This window comes from Elaeis guineensis, chromosome 16 (assembly GCF_000442705.2).
Source record: "Elaeis guineensis isolate ETL-2024a chromosome 16, EG11, whole genome shotgun sequence".
Lineage (NCBI taxonomy): Eukaryota > Viridiplantae > Streptophyta > Magnoliopsida > Arecales > Arecaceae > Elaeis > Elaeis guineensis.
The window spans coordinates 36250409-36267647 of record NC_026008.2 but is presented as its reverse complement, the minus strand read 5'-3'; the positions used below and the strand labels follow the sequence as shown (position 1 = coordinate 36267647).

At 38.9% G+C, this 17239-nt stretch overlaps 1 pseudogene; it reads left to right on the top strand.

Moving 5' to 3' along the window:
* The first annotated feature begins 4622 nt into the window (after positions 1-4622).
* On the top strand, positions 4623-10556 carry LOC105059521 (uncharacterized; annotated as a pseudogene).
* The last annotated feature ends 6683 nt before the right edge of the window (positions 10557-17239 follow it).

Here is a 17239-nt window from a genome sequence, read left to right as displayed (position 1 = left end):
TGGATAGAATAATATACAATTCTAAACATAGATTACATAACAGTTCAACTATCAAAAATACATAAAATAATACATAACTTCAAAAATATATAGAGCAATATATCTGCTGTCTTTAATATTTTTCACTGCTTGAAGTTGATATGTGTAGAAGTAACCTAGGACAGTGATGACGATCATAACACTATTTTCTATAAATGCCACAATGATTCCTGCTTCTTATTTGCCTATCATCCATCTCATTTCGCAGTCTTATTGACTTTGGCCTGTCTTTCTGCTTAGGTCTCAAATGATAATGATCAAAAATATATGTGAACATATATGTGGACATCCAATAGTCTTTATGTGGTAATGGATAAAATTTACTACTCTAAGAATTCATGTATGCCGCAACTGTGTGTGCATTATCCATGAATCCACTAAAATACACAACAATTTTTTGGCACACAGCTAAAATATGGGAACAACGATATCTATAGATGCTCCACTTTTCACAAGAATATTTTATCATTTAAAGTCACAGTTTAAAAATTTTCTCCACCTTTTAACCCTGCATTTGCTCTCCTCGTAAGCACTTCATATATGCCTCATTGGATATTGAATGCTGTTATGGTATGTTGGTTAGTTTTAATTTGATCTTCTGCAACCTTAATTGCAATATGAGGAGTAAAAAAATTATTTGGATTCTCCTACATATATCTTGAAGCTTAGGCACGTTTCGTATTAAAATATTTCACAAAACAGTAAAATATCATTTGAACACAAGCTGTAATTGGCATATTTCTAACTCCTCGTAAGACACTATTAAAAACCTCTAACAAATTTGTAGTTAAAATACCATAGGCATGCCGGCATCATGTGTCAATATTCACTTCTCTGGTTCCAACTCAGATAGCCAACTCTAAGCCTCTACATTCACTGTCTTGTTTCTGTCCATGATAAAGTTGAGCTTGCGAACTTGATGAATGCTCCATGCTTGCCATACTATTTTTTTGAGCTGTGCATTTTTAAAATGAGTATTAAAATTACTGCAGATATATCTTAAGCAGTATCGGTGATAGGCACATGGCGGACTCCATCCAATAGACTCATTTACAAGGATATTCAATATATTTGGATGTCTGTCAAATATTAGACATATTCTATTTCTATCTTATGCGATAAGTATCCTAAGTCAGAAAAGAAATCAACTCCAACTAGTAGTTGTCTCCTCATCTATAATTGCATATGCTAAGGGATAAATCTCATTCTCTGCATCAACTTCTGTTGTAATTAGCATCTTACCTTTAAACTTTCCATACAAGTGCGTGCCATCGATGCTGATTACAGGACGACAGTGCCTCCAACCCTGGATGGATGGTTGGAAAATTCAAAAAAAATAATTTAAAACTAGCATATCAAAATTCTTAATTGAGAAGAAATCCCATAAAATAACAGTATCGAAATTTGTATTTTGGAGTACAGCCATATAATAGAATAATTTTGCATAAGATGGCTTCCATTTTTCATAAATATCAACCAATGCCTTCTATTTTTCATACCATACTTTTTTGTATGACACTGTATATTGAAATTGCTCATTAACGACTGCCATAATAGTTTCAACTTTAACATCTGGATTTTTCTCAACCAAATATCAGACTAGTATGTCAATCATCCTTCTACTGATATATTTGTGATCTCGACTTAATTCTGTAAATAAATAAGTATGAGAACCCTCATAACTTGTGATCTGACAATATTCATACTTTTTCAAAATTACAACACGAAGCCTCCATTTACATTCTTGTTCAGTATATGATGATGCACATCATATGGACTACAACTTTGAATGTAACTGAACTACATTGTATATCCGATGCTTTCGAATGTGATAAAGATCTACAGCTCTCTTTAGCTTATCTTTATTTCAAAATATCAGATCTATAAAAAATTCAGTCATCGAGGAGTTTCAAAATTGAGAGTCAAAATTCAATCTTCGGCTAGCATTAACACCACCATCATGATCTAAATTTAAGTTGTCAAAAAATTATGAAGGTTAATACAAACAAAGTTCAAGTTCTCCTACATTATCATCTTCATGCAAATGAGGTTCAAGTTCTCCTACAATATCGGGCTGATTATCTTCATCACCATCTTCATCTTCATCATTGATACTGTCCTCATCAAGCCATTCTTCATCAGCCTCATTCTCATCTAATTCAAAACTTTGATTATCAAAATTTATTCCAGTGCTGACCCAATCATCATCCTCTATTTGAGTATCGTATCTCATACTTACTGCTACTTCCAGTATAGGAGAAGTCACCATAGACGAAATCACCATAAGAGAAGTCACTATAGAACTTTGAATAATTAGACAACTAGGGCCAACAGTATTAGAATGCTATTCTGCAAATATAGCCTCAACACTAATAGTTCGCACTATTGGACTTACGAAAGGTGAAGAAGGTTCAGAAGTATTGTCCTCTTGGGTTAAAAGCCTACTAAAGTATCCAAATCTCGGTACCATCATTTGAGTAATATTTTCAATAGAGAGTACATCTTTTTTTTAATATATAATTCAATATATCGATATTTTAAAAATTTTAAAAGAAATATCAGTATTTTTTGGATATCTTCATCATTATCAATTGGAACTAAGATATATTTACTCTGCATTAACTGTCTCGAAAAATTAAGAGATCTTCTCCTCAATTTGATTTCATATTTTTCTCTGTTTATTGAAATATCACTGTATAGACGATCCAATAATTCTTGACGTGATAATAATGAAGACAGTCTAATCATCTGACTTACAGGCTGACTGTACTGCACGCCATCTTCATCATTTTCTATCGTGCCATCATAATATAATAGTAGACGAACCTAAGCATTGACCATTTTCTCAAAAATTTCTATCAATATTAAAATTAAAATATTTAATATTAATAATTATTTTAATAAGATGGCTTACATAATAAATGCATTCTATCATCAACTAATAAATAAAGATAGATCCTATCCCATTCAGGAATTGTATTAATTCTATAGGTAATTACAGTAATTAAACGATACGTAATAGGATTGGAGAGAAATTTCGATCGTATTTCTCCTTAGTTCTCCCCACACGACTGAAGATGTGTGACGAGAACTAAAAAAAATTACTGTCTAAAATTTTTTTCGAATCTTCTGCATATCATTTAATTACTGTAATTACCTATTGAATTAATTATAATTTTTAAACTATTCAAACTGGACAGTCAATTGATCAATGTAATAATTCTTCCATTCGTATAAAAATATATAAATATACAGATGTCGTAGAATATGTACATTAGTCAAGAGATAGGTTTACGGTTCTATGCAACACAATATATTTAAATTTTTTAATCAAATTTTAAAAAAAAATCAGATTTAGATTTATTTTCAATAATATAACAAATAACATTAACAGATATATTAAATTAATGAATATATTAGCAAAAAAAATGACTGAAAAAGTTCAAAAGGAGAGAGAGAAAGAAGAGGAAGGGGGTGCGGTGTGGATGGTGCAGGGGGGATGGGGGCATAGCATCGGGAGATCGGGCCATGGGGCTGGGGGGGTGGGGGAGGGGGCAGTTGGTGGGGGGGGTCGGATGGGGCATCGGGCAGCCAGCCAGTCGGACAGAGAGAGAGAGAGAAAAGAGGGCTGACGGGGGGTGGGGGGTGGGGTTGGGGGAGAAAGAGGGGAAGAGGGGGAGAGAAGGAAGAGGGGTGGGGGGGAGGGGGCGTCGGATTGGAGGAGGAGGGGGCATTGCACGGGTGGCCAGCCAGGCAGAGAGAGAGAAGAGAGGGCCGGTGAGGGGGGGTTGGGGGAGGGGCAGCTAGTGAGGGGTGGGGGGGTGTCAGATGGAGGGAGGAGGGGGCAGTCGGCGAGGGGCGGGGGGTGTCAGATGGGGGGAGAAGGGGCAGCCGGTGGGGGGGGATTTGTCGGATAGGGGGAGAAGGGGGCAGCCGGTGGGGGGGGGAGGCAGGGGGGCAATCGACGGGGGATGGGGGGTGGTGTCGAATGGGGGGAGGAGGGGTCTGGGGGAGGAAAAGGGGAAGAGAGAGAGAAGAGGGGAAGAGGGAGAGAGAAGGAAGAGAGGGGAAGGGGAAGGGGGCGGCGGCTTATCGAAAGAGATCGAGGAGGGGGCGTTGTTAGAGAAGAAGGAGGCAGCGTGGGATGCCGTCGGAGAAGAAGGAGGCGACGCATGAATGGCATTTAGATATTTTTTTTATAGAAACATATAAATGCTATTATGGATGGTATTTTTAGAAATGCTATTCACAATGGTATTTTTTCATCCACGTGGGCTAGCGAGTTGGGTTGACTGGACCACATATACGCCATTTAAAATGATATTTTATTCGTAAAAAATATCATTCCAAATGATGTTTTTCTATTTTATATCATTTTGATAAGTAAATTTGAATCTGTATTAAATTGATAAAAAAAATTTTAATTTATATTAGTACGATAAAAGATTCTTGCTCTCTCTCTCCCTCCTCTGAGTCCCCCCTCTCTTTCTCGCAGCCTCCCTCCCGAGTCTACAAAGCTGAATGCCTTCCAGCCTCGATCGGATGGATTGACCCGACCTCTGCTTGGGAGAAGAGAAAGCGCAATGCTGCGAGATCGAGGCAAACCTCCGATCGCCCGCATCTACACCATCTACGATGAGTCCAGGTGGTACCACAATCTCTCTCTCTCTCCTCCCCTCCATTCCTAAATCCTAACTATTGATCTCTCTTTTCTATCAAAATTATAGGCTTGTGGATTCTTACTTCAATTATTTTCTTTTTCTGCATCTCTTTTCAAAGAGAAAGACCAAAAACATCTCTTCTTTTTTTTTGAAATCTTTTTATGGTACCATTTAAATGGTCTATGAAATTTTTTGACTTCAATATGGCTCTGCAGATATCTAATAGTGAGAAACGTGCCATCATTAGGATACGACGACGAGCTATCGAAATTGTTCGGATCATATGGAGAGATAGAAGAGTGAGTTCTTTTCCCCTTGGTGTTGTTGTGTAATCCTTCGTAAGAAAAGCAGTGTTGATGTTACAATTAACCAAATTGAGGGGAACAAAGCTTCTTGTAGTAAAATTAAAGATGTTTCGGAGCTTATTCTTATAACAGGTTTTAGCTGTAAGTAGTGCTCCTTAATTAGGAAAATTTGTTGGAGGATTGCATATTTTTTACCTAACAGTATGATAACCATCATTTGTTTCACCTTTTGATTTCCATTTATTTATTCATTTCATAATTTATATTTTGCAGATGCAAACCTATGGATGCACAAGATTGTGAACCTTTCACTGATGTTTATTAGATTAAATTTTCACAGGTCAGCAATGCAAGGTGTTTAGTTCAATCATACTTTTTTTGTGAAAAAGTTACTTATTTCTAAAATTTTACTAAGGGTTACTTGCCAAATCTATGATTTGGCAATGCAGTTTGGGCAGTGTGGTTCAACAATTTTGTTTAGGTATCAAATTCAATCTAACTGTTTGGGTACTCTAATACCAAAGTGTTGGGACATATTGCATCAAGGCTTCGGATGTGTTGACGTGATTGAGGATAGAGGGAGATCCAGGCGCCAGGATACCATATCGGAATGAACCTACAAAAGAAGTTCGCTCGCACTGGAGATGGAGCCTCCAATGGGAAACTTTCTAATGCTTAAGTCAGTCAGAGCTTGAGCACACAGAGAGAGAGTATGAGAGCTAAGAATGGCTTGGATTGGCTTATTAGAGCTTGCCCCCGAGGGTCCTCTTATTATTTTCCTATATAGAGAGGTGCCAGAGTTTATTAGGCCTAGACCTATAGGTTGTTAGACTCGTGCTCGTTGATTGTTAGTTGTGGATGTTTGTTTCGTTCACTTGGCCACATTTAGGAGTTTATCAGGAGATTCTAATAGATTGTCCACATGGCTCAATGAGTTGATGAACCAGGATTGGCTTATGGCTGAGGTACTGTCTCAATCAAATCCATATTAGTATGGATCGTGGGACCTTATCCTTGGTGGTCGGTAGTATTTCGACTTGGAGGTTGGCGTCGACTGTAAACTTTGTTCCCGTTGATAATATGAGATATCGACTCGGAGGTCGATAGAATTCCGACCCGAGGGTCGGTTGAAGGTCGATCCGGAGGTCGGTCCTAGCCAGTGTGGTCATTTTGCCTTGATTTCACGTGACAGATTTGATGGCGCTTGTCATTATCTGGGTATTTTCGATGGCCCAGGATTTTCGAGGATGTGTCTTGAGGTTCATGGTCGAGGTGGCGGATCCCACAATAGGACATTATTCTAGTATTTTAATTTTCAAGGCTCCAGAGTAAAATTTCACGATATGGTCATTGGATGATGTTCCTGAAGAGAGGAGATGCTATAGTTAACACCCCAATACAGGAATAAAAAAAATAATCCACTATGAGCTCTAGAAAACTTTCTAGAACTCATCGAGAGGCTCACCCTTGCTATTGTCCCATCCTTTTTTGCCTCCTTTCTCATCACTTTTTTGCCAACAAGATAGTTCCCTCCTTGTCTCCATGGCATCTGACTAAAATCTACCTCAGCAGAGGACAACGGCCACAACTTTGACGCTGGATGACCCTAATGCTTCACTTATGCCCTATCTTTGTCTGACCCAAGCTCAGTCTATGACTCATTCGTAGCCTAGATCAAGATTTGTCTATGGCCCAATTGCTGGCCCAAATGAACCTCTGGCTATATGCACCCTTGCTGGCTTTGCACTAACATAACACCATCCAAATCTAGCTCTGATACACCCCTTGCATCCATCCCCTTGCCCTAACCCTTCGCACCCCCACCTAGCCACCTCCATCATTGTCAACTCGACCATCCACTCCACAGTCAACTTCTACCTTCATCATCACCTCCACTATCCTATTACTGCCACCACCAATGTCACCATCTCCATATCCCTAATCATCATCACCACCACCACCTTCACCGCCACATAGATTAAGAAGAGAGAATTTTTGGATGAATTTGTTTGATATTCATTTCATGATCTTATAATAAATATTAAATTTTGATTACAGAAAAATTTTAAATGAACATCCAAACAGTGAAATAGGGTGTATATTGGATTATATTTTTGTTGGAGTATGCGCTTGATGCATCTCTCCTTTTATGGATTTTGAAAATTCTTTAGTAAGTTTTCCCTAGCATCTAAATGGGGCCTAAGCCTAAATTAAAATAGTTCAATATTTTCTTTTGATTGTAGTGTTGTCAGCTTGAAACTAATTTAGAGTAATAAAAATGATTAGAATTTGAAAAGGATAGAAATAACAAAAATTCTAAAATATATGGTTTAGACTTCCCTTACAAAAGTATTTTCAAAAAAATACAAAAATTAAATATAAAAAGTTCTAAAAAGAGAAGTAAGAAAAAGGAAGACCAAACAAAAAGTAGAGTTGAGAGCATTTTAAGTGTAGCTTATTGTTTGATATATTGCGAAGGATGAATTATAGTCAAACATTGGAAATGTGAGTTTTGTATTTTCAACTCAAATATGAATGTAACAATATCTTGCTTTTTACAATGTTGAAATTTAAGAAATCCACAATTTCTTGATATGTTTTTGATATAGTGACAAACTTTTTTGATTTGCTTAATTTATACATTAAATTTATTCCCAAATTTTGGAGAGTACATTAATTACAAACAAGATTTTGCTTATTTGCATTAAGAAAGGTAACAGTTGAAAATTTTACCTTTCCCATAAATTTCTTGAAACCATCTTAATGCATCCAAACTTTCACAAGACTTTCCAAATGTAATGTTGTCATATGGAATACACACACACACACTCTCTCTCTCTCTCTCTCTTCTCAAAGGTATTATTTATGACCATTAGTTCCTCCCTCTGCCTCTTTCTAAACTCAAGCAAATGGAAAAATAGCCTAAATAACACTAATTACTAAGGTATGCTGTTGGTTGATTCTAGCTGAAAATAAGATACTAAAGCAAAACAAAGCCATAGTAGATAGGCTAGAAAAGTAGCTTTCACATTCAAGTAAACTGCTTCGGAAGGAAATCCTAGTTGGTGGAATATCTAGACTAAATGAAGAACCAGTGAGAATGATGACATGGTTTGAGAACTTTTGACGATTGGAAAGAATCTAGGAGTTGAGCTGGGACACGTTAATACAATGGAAATAAAATTAGGCCTTTTGCCTGCCCAAATGGGTTGCCTATGTATAAAAATTCAAAGACGGGAATCTTTTTCTTTGATCCGACCCTTTTTAGCCTGTGGCTGAACGTTGCCTCTAAGGAATTGTAAATAAGACATTCATGGCATACACTAGCAGGCATGAAGGTGTGGTAGTTATTGTAAAGCAGAAAGTGCTGGGTAACTGGCTATGGCCTGTTTGCCAGCAAAAATTATACACCAGTTTACTCCAAAAGCTCCATGGAGAGAGAAAGAGAGAGAGAGAGAGATAGAAACAAAATTATGCACTAATGAATGCTTTGAATATTTCTATAAACATTCAGGCATACCTATGCACTTACAGATGAAACATATAAATGTAACATACATATGCATACTAACAATAGACCTGAATTTGAGCATTAGCTTCTAATTGTAGGTTTGCAAAGCGAAAACTAGATGAGTCTGATTTCTTGGAAACCGATTACAAGTTTCATATGCACCTCAGTTCGAGAGTCTATTGGATACAAAGGAGAAACTGGAAGGTAGGAGAAAGGAAGTCCTAAGACGAATACAATGTGAGTTTTCATTTTATTGCATGCAAGGTCCTAGCATCCAATTTACTTTATAAACAATTTAAGTTTTTTTCTCTTAGGTTTACACCTAATGCCTTATCCTTGTTGCTGCAGTTGGGAAAACCCCCAGAGAGTCAAGCTCTCAACTTTTCAATTATTCACAAACCCTAGAGACTTCTTATCAGCATTTGCCAACTCAGACACCGTCAGCATCAAATACTTTAGAGCTGCAGATAAGCCCTAAGCAGAGGTAAACAGTAACATTTATTTCAGAGCTTATCTAAAGGAGTAATATTATGATTGGCATGCTATTGTACCAAGGTATATCAGCCTGCTGTAGTGATTGATATCCATTGCAGATAACTACTGGTGTTCATTAGTTCTGCAGTTTACACTATATTTTTTAAGTGCTCTTAAAAAGAGTTCTTCATAGAAGAACTATTAGTTTTGTTGTTGTTTGATTGCATGGTATGCTTGCTTGATTTTTTTGATGCTTTTCTTCTCCAGGAACTATTCCAAGGCTGGTCAAAATTCTAGTGAAGGTGATTTTGTCGGCCATGTGTCCTCTAACAAGGTATGCTTTGCTCTATGTTTTTTGCTACTTGCCAACGAGGCAACGATCTAATGCCAAATGCAATATCCACAGTCCATTATGTTTCTTGGCAATCTAAGTTGTTATTCTTTGATCAAAATTGGAATAGTAAATTTTGCTGTAACGTTATCTGTGATTAGGTGGAAGTATGCAACAGATACGAGCATAATTTTGATGTGTCTATGATTTTAAAATTTTATCTTGGTGGTAAGTTTCTTATGCTGATTGCAGAAATACTTTTCATCAGCATCAATGAATGAGACTGTTAGATTGGTCAGAGAGAAGCTGGATGAGGTGAACCGTTACCCTATGATTTTCTTCATCTGTTTTCGATCTCCTAAAACTCCTTGGGATCCTATTGTATTTTAGATACATTCTAGCAGCGAAGCTGCACCAGCATCCAAGAGAACATGGGTGGACAACAGAAGAAGAATTTGATGTTTGAAAGCCTAGCAAGCTCCTGCTATACATTGTGATAAAAGCAGGTCATATTTTATTAATTGGATTCTACGTTACAAAGCCTTTTTTTATTATGATGTGGAGAACTTTGATCATGGTGTTTCTTCTTAATATCTGGTGAAAGGATTCCTTTTTGTCAGGTAACCCAGATGTTAACCTTGGGCTATATTTCTTATTGCGATGATCATTGGGTGATGGTGTCTGTCAGCTAACTCCAGGAAAAGGGAATTATTTTTTCAAATGTAAACTGGCAAAGCACCAGACAGTGAGCTGTGCTTAGAGTAAGCTTTTGGTGGTCCTGTTGTGATTGGTTGGTTGAATCCAAAGTCGGAATCCAAAGTCGGGTCAAGTCATGATAATAACTGTACTATTTTTTCATGTATGTTAGCCTGTCCATCAGTGCATCAGGTTGTGCATGCTGCTCTCTCTCCTGCCAATTATTCTCGTCTTCCTTGTCAATTGGCTTCCTCTGTTCATTATGTCCATCGAGGCTCCTGGGCCTCTATAGTTTTTATCTGCTTTTTTCTACACCATCTATGTTCTCTTGGATGCCTCCACTGCGTGGTGTGTGGTGGATAATCTCTGTTGGTGTTGTAAGAGATGGTGGTGGTTTGCAGCTTGCAAGGTAGTCAAGTTTGATTTGCAAATTTAGGGCATATTTGGTTTGCAAACGATGTCGAAATTGGAATGAATTGCAATGAGAATCAGAATGGTTAAATTTTTCAACTTGTTTGGCTTGGCTTACGAGCGGAATCGAAATGAAATTTGAATATTAAGAGAGAGCAGAAATTGTGTTTTATAAGATTGGGTAATTCCATTCCCATTTGAAATTGAAATGGAAAACTCAAGAAGAGGAGTGCGAGGGATTATCTAGCTAGGGTGCTAACCTTGGAACGCATTTAGCAATTGTGAGTGGGGACCTCCCATGGTATGATTATCCAGCCCCTAGGTTGGTGGGTTTGTTTTTTTAAATAAATTCTGCTTTATCTCCACTTTTTTAGGTATGTAATGTATGTATAAATTTTATTACTACCTTTAAATACAATTAAACCATGCACCGATTTCTGACAAAGCACTATGTTGCCTGTAATTTACCTGCCGTAATTGCCTTATGGATATTTTGCAAATGCAAGATTTAAAAATAAAACGTTGATAGGAATTATTTGGAGCTTGAAAAGTAAACCAAATAAGATGTGAGATGTAAAGGAGATTGTAGGATTTTTTTTTTTTTTTTGGGTAGGATTGTCAAAGACGCTTGGAGAATAAGGCTAGGAGTGGGTTGGTATGCAAATTTGGCTTTCCACTTGACACTATGTTGGATCTACTGCGAAGCCTTACTCTTATGTATTATCAACTTTGCCACTTTATGAGTTACATTTACCTTAAAGTATGTAAAACAGTTAGTTCAGGTTCTATATTGCTTACATAGAGGGCTTATATAGAGGCGGAACTCTCATTTTGTACTTTTATCTTCATATTAATGAAGCATACTGCTCCTATTTCTGTCCAAAAAAAAAAAAAAAATTACCGCAAGACTTCGAAAGAGTACTGATATGGCTAGAGCTGGACATTGTCCGAGATCCGAGACACCAGAAGAAACCTATAAGGAAAGTCCACATTTGTCAGTGGGATTCTAGTGGGGGATCCTTCAATACTTAAGTTAGTCGGAACTTGAGAATAGTAGAGAAAAGAGAGAAGGTGTGGAAAGCATAGTATTCTTCTTCTTCTTTATTGAGTTTTTTTTACCTGAGAATCCCCTTTGTACCTCTCTTATCGGTAGGTGGAGCTGTAGGTTGTTAACCAGAATCTGTAGATTTGTTAGGTCTGGGATTCTAGCAGGGGATCCTTGAATGTTTAAGTTAGTCGGAGCTGGAGAATAATAGAGAGAAGAGAGAAGGTGTGGAAAGCATAGTGTTCTTCTCCTTCCTCATTGAGTTTTTTTACCTGAGGATCCCCTTTGTACCTCTCTTATCAGTAGGTGAAGCTGTAGGTTGTTAACCATAATCTATAGATTTGTTAGGTCTGATACTGCAGGCTATTTGGCCATATTCCAATCATTCATTGAGGAAGAAAATTCTATCCACTACCTTCAGATCAAGATTGCTAGTCATAGATGTCTATCGCGGGTTCCATCTGTATGGCTGGTCGAGCTGCTGGCTTGAAATGGGCATGGGGTCAAAGTCCCAGACCCATATCTAGTGCGACTTCACCAAGTAGCCTTAGGTGCACCCCAAGTGGAGAGCTCAATCTGGTCGGTGAGTCACCTCCATAACACTTGCCCCCCCACTTTCGAGTTCGAAACGATTTTTCAACTTCGGATGAAGGAAGTAGTAGATCTGCTAGCTAGCCGCCAATCCGATTTCCTCTTGGATGCATCCACTTCACTGTTCTTGGAGGAAAGGATTTCTAGAGATTAATGATGTGTTGTTTTGCAATCCATGCAGCCATTATTAGATAAGGGAGCTCGAGAGGTCACTAAATGATGCCTTGAAAAGAAGAGATTTGGAGATTGCTCCTGGGTTCGTTGGGACTTGCCACGTGTCAGATATTGGTAAGTTCTAAGGTGCACTCCATAGATTGCCTCATGCGGTTCAATTTGAGAAGGATAAGACGAAGGGCCTTGAAATCTGCTGCTTCCAATATTGGCCAGATGGCAAGATCTGACAATTTGATTACTGAATCTGTGCCATCGATGGTCCGTATAAATGACATCTATCCAGATTTTCTGCCATCCAACCATTACTTGTTCTCTTATTGCTGTGATTGTTGGAGGAAGGTTCTTTCTTTCTCTTACTGACATCGTTTCCATTGGTGCTGGTGATCACCTCGCTTTTCTTATCTTAAAGCAATGAAACTGTCACTCTCATCCATCAAGTTAACAGTGAAAAGAAGGACGAGCTCTTCGAATGAAAAGTTCTTGTCAAAAAGACTAAGGAGTACCTAGTCGGGGGTTTCCGCTTCCATCTTGTCGTGATCCTTGGAGGCTTCGGGTGTAAACCCGATGGGGATCGGGGATGAGCCAGTAGTGGTCGGGTTGCTGCAGCCTGTTGCATCAGCAGCCTCGAAGTCGCTTCCAGCTGCTCTTCCTTCAGGTTGAGCCTAGCCTTCTCTCGGAGGGTCAAGTTGGTTGGCGAGGCCCGGGGCAGACTTTCTTGCCAGGAGGCGAAGGGGGGTTGCCATCACTGTGAAGTCGATGCGAAGGGATGCCTCTGCTCTTCAAACTCACCAGCTCATCCGGGAGCTGATGGAGTTGATTCTGCTATCGATCATAGAGGTGGCTAATGGGTAGTGCCGGACTAAGCATGGCCCAGGCACAAGAAGGCCCAGAACTAAATGGGCCATGCCTGGCATAGAACGTGAATAAACGGGCTGAGCCAAACCCTACCCATTAAGCAAACCCTCCCAGGCACGACCCAAGGCACGTATATATACGGGCCATGCTAGGCACAGCCCAGGCACGTTTAGGCACATGCATGCCTGGGCCGTAGAGCCCATCAGGCTCGTTTTCGATTTTTTATTTAAGATTAAACTTTTAAAAAATAAAATTTTTTTTATTAATGTTTATTTTTTTAGGTTTAAAAATTTGTTATTGATTAATTGAAATATTAGAGACTAAATAGTAAGTGACATGAAACATATTATGAATTAAAAAAAATTAATAATTAAAAAGAAGAAGAAGTAATGTTAGTTATTCAAACTAGTTATTTAAGTTTCATAACTTATTGTTGTTTTAATTAAAATATACACATAGAAAAGATTATGAAAAAATACCTTAGAATTTTTATTGATAATTGAATTGCTTGTTGTTCATATTACAAAGAATACAAAAATTCGAAAAAGATAATTAAAAAAAACTCAAGCCTGTCGTGTCGAACTGGGTACGACTCATGGGCCGTGCTGTGCTCGAGCCTAGGCTGACGAACCCTAGGCCCAGCACGGCACAGGGGTATGGGCCGTGCCTAGCATGGCCCATTACTGTTCAAAGCCATGCCAGGCCCAGCCTGTTGGCCATCTCTAGCCAGTCGATTAGTTGGAGAGGGGGCGAGGCCCTAAGACGAGGTTGCAGGGACCTCTTATGCCGACCTTCTCAAGGTAAGTCACTGATTCTCATACTTACCCTTATCTTTTGATCACAACTTTGTGAGTTTTATCTTTTTATGCAGCTGGCACATGACATTGTTATCCTCGATCGAGAGCTTCGGACATCCGAAGCTCGAACGAGGGTCGTAGAAGAGGCGAGGCAAACTACCGAGGGGGCTAGAAAGGCAGCTAAGGATAGGTTGAAGTTTGTCGAGACTGCAGAGAGAGCTACCACCGAGGTCAGATCCAAATTCATCAAGGAGTACAAAGCTTCAGTGAATTTTGAGAACGAAGTCATTGAAGTATCCTCGATCGCCTTCATTCATGGCTTTCTAGACTGTAAGGCTCACCTACAGTGGATGGTTCTCAAGTTGGACTTGAGATGCCTTTACCTCATGATTAATGATGAAGAGATCATGGTGTTTTCATCAAATGAGAACTAGTTTCTTTTTTTTTATAGTTGCTTTTGGTGCCTTCTTTTTCTTTTGGCAAATTTTTGTAATGAACTTTCATTAATCAAAAACGTATCTTCGTTGTGTTTTACCTTCCAGATGAAGTCCTTTATTTCTTCTTGGTATCTTATATTGATTGGCTCTTGTCACGACCAAAGGCTAGGATGGCTCGAATAGGTATGTACTCAAGCCAAGGTCTCCCTTGACTTCCCTCGAAGCACTTATTATAGCACTATATGGTAGGCGAATTTTTGAAAAATGCGAACTTATTTGTATGCCCCATACCGAATGTTGACGGACATCATACCACCCTCCATAGATCAAAGAAAGAGATCCATCTTGGGGGTCGCACAACAATGAATCATGCAATCTGGAGGACTAGGGAGGTGGCATTTAATGCTAGATGATACGTTAGAAAGGATAATTGGTGCTCTTTTTTTCAAAGGATGTGGTCTCTGAGGTCTTTTGGATGGTGACACTTGTTGCATGGTCAGTGGGGTGGTTGAATGTGCCTGGACCTGCCCCTTCTATAAGTAAGGATCCTGTTGCTCAAGACTAGCCTTGCCGAGGTCATCTTCCGTAATGTCATGGTGGCGCAGCCTCGTCTGGTGTCAAAAGATCGTTGGCACTTTTTTCTATCTGAAAGAGTCTTTTTCGGTCAGTCATAGAGCACTTCAAGGGAATGCATCACTAAGCATCCCACTTTGGCATGGAAGATAGTAGAAAATTCCGTTATTCCAACCATGGAGCTACAACAGCGGTCGTCTAGGGGCTTCTAATGCCTTGTCCTTCACAGCAAGATCTTAGATCTTTCTAGAGAGCTATCTTTTGTCTCTCCTGAGGTAGCTTTCCAACCCTCCTTAAAGGAATATCCTGGAAATAGATTTTTGAGAGAAAATTGGTTATGCCATCCCCGATGTCTTTTAACGGAGGTCGGCGATTATTAGAAGAGGATTTCTCTTTATGTGCATCATCGAGGATGGTGCCGAATTGTGTTTAGTTCTCTATTCGAGAATTTCAATTGAGCCCAAGCTTTATATATCTCCTTTCTTTGTTGTAACAAGCCTTGCTCGAATGGGTTGATTTATAATAAATTTTCTCTGAAATGTATATGAATATTTTGAATGAAGTATTTTTTCATCGATATTTTTTTTATGTGTCTTCCAGAGTTTCTTCCTCTTTAAGATAGGATCTTCGGAGAGTTGCTCCTTTGCTATCATCGATGTCATTTTCAAATGACCGTGCGGGATCCTTAGAGGGTGGACCCCTTTATCCTCATCGTCGTCAGCCTCAAGCGGCTTTGCAAGGTTCTTGGAGGGTTAGCCACTTCATCCTCACCATCGCTGGCCTCAAGTGGTCGGACAGGATCTCCAGATGGTTAGCCCCTTCATCTTCATCATTGCTAGCCACAAATGGTCAGAAGGGATCCCCAGAGGATTAGCCCCTTCATCTTCATTATTGCTAGCCTCAAGTGGCCTAGTGGGTTCTCCAGATGGTTAGCCCCCTTATCCTCATCATCGCCATTCTCAATGGTCGAGTGAAGTCCTCAGAGGGTTAGCCTCTTCATTCTCATCATCACCGACCTCAAATGACTGGACGGGATCCTAGAAGATTAGCCCCTTCATCGTTATTGTTAGACCTCCAGATCTTAGGAGGTCTCGAAGAGCTCCTTTGCGCTTTCACAGATATCGATCTCTTTTTGGTCCCCCAAGCTTTGAGATACTCAATGCTTCATCCATATGTAGGGGGATCAGACTCCCTCGACTTGCTCTAGGATTGGTTTCTCGTTGGGTCATCTCAAGCCCTAGGAGCTTTTAGAGGCTGCACTAGAGGCACTATTATTGGGACCGAGTCTCATTCGATCACGCCTCAGCTATGTCCCAATTTTTTCTCGGTCAATAGGCAATTTTATCCTCAAAAAGCATAATAAAATAAATATCTGTTAGACTTTCATTGTGAACTAAAATTATTGCCCAAATATGGAGCCCAAGAAGGAGGGTGAATTGGATCTTTTTAAAATTTTATGATTAGTGTACTCAAGTAATGTGCTATACTTGTTGAGTGGAGTGAATTGATTAGCTAAGAAAATAAAATCAACTACAAATGACAGGTAAGCAAGTATAAAGCACAATGAATGAATAAAAAGATACAAACACAATAAATGCAAGAGATTTATAGTGGTTCGGTGTCAATCTTGCACCTACATCCACTCTCCAGATCTCTACTTGAGAATTTAATCCACTAAAAAGATTACAAGATACAAAACGTCGGATAACACCGACCATTGCTATCCAAGTAAGAATACTTATTTTCTGGATACAAGTCAACCTACACACACTCCGATTTCAGGTTCGGATCAACCTATCCAAGTTTTAAAATCCTCTAAAACTCAAAATCCAAAATACAATAGCAAGTGAATAGTGTACAGAAATTTCAGCACAACAGTCCCTTAAATGAGCACAATAAATGTAATAAAAATATAATACTTAAGGAAAAGAAGTGTTTGCTGAACATCCTCAATTTATTAGCGTACTTGAATGCAGCTGGAGAATGGTTGGTGAGCTGATTGAATGCTTTTTTTTTCTCTTTTTAGAGATTTCTTTCACTTTCATGAATGTGAGCTTGATTTTTCACCTCTAGAGAGTATTTATAGCCTTCATTTTGGACTTAAGGGTGTCTTAATATCGGTTAAGAGCTGTTAGAGAGTGTTTAATGTGCATTAAATGCATCAAAAATGGACTGAAAACTAGCTGTTACGAGATTCGCCCAAAAGGAGACGTCCCACTGCGACTGGAAAGTCCCATGGGTCACCTCATTTGGTCAGTCTGAAAAACAGACTCTCTATTTTGATCTCAGGATCTTAAAGATCATCCCATGGGTCGTCTCACTGCGTACCACAAGTCAAA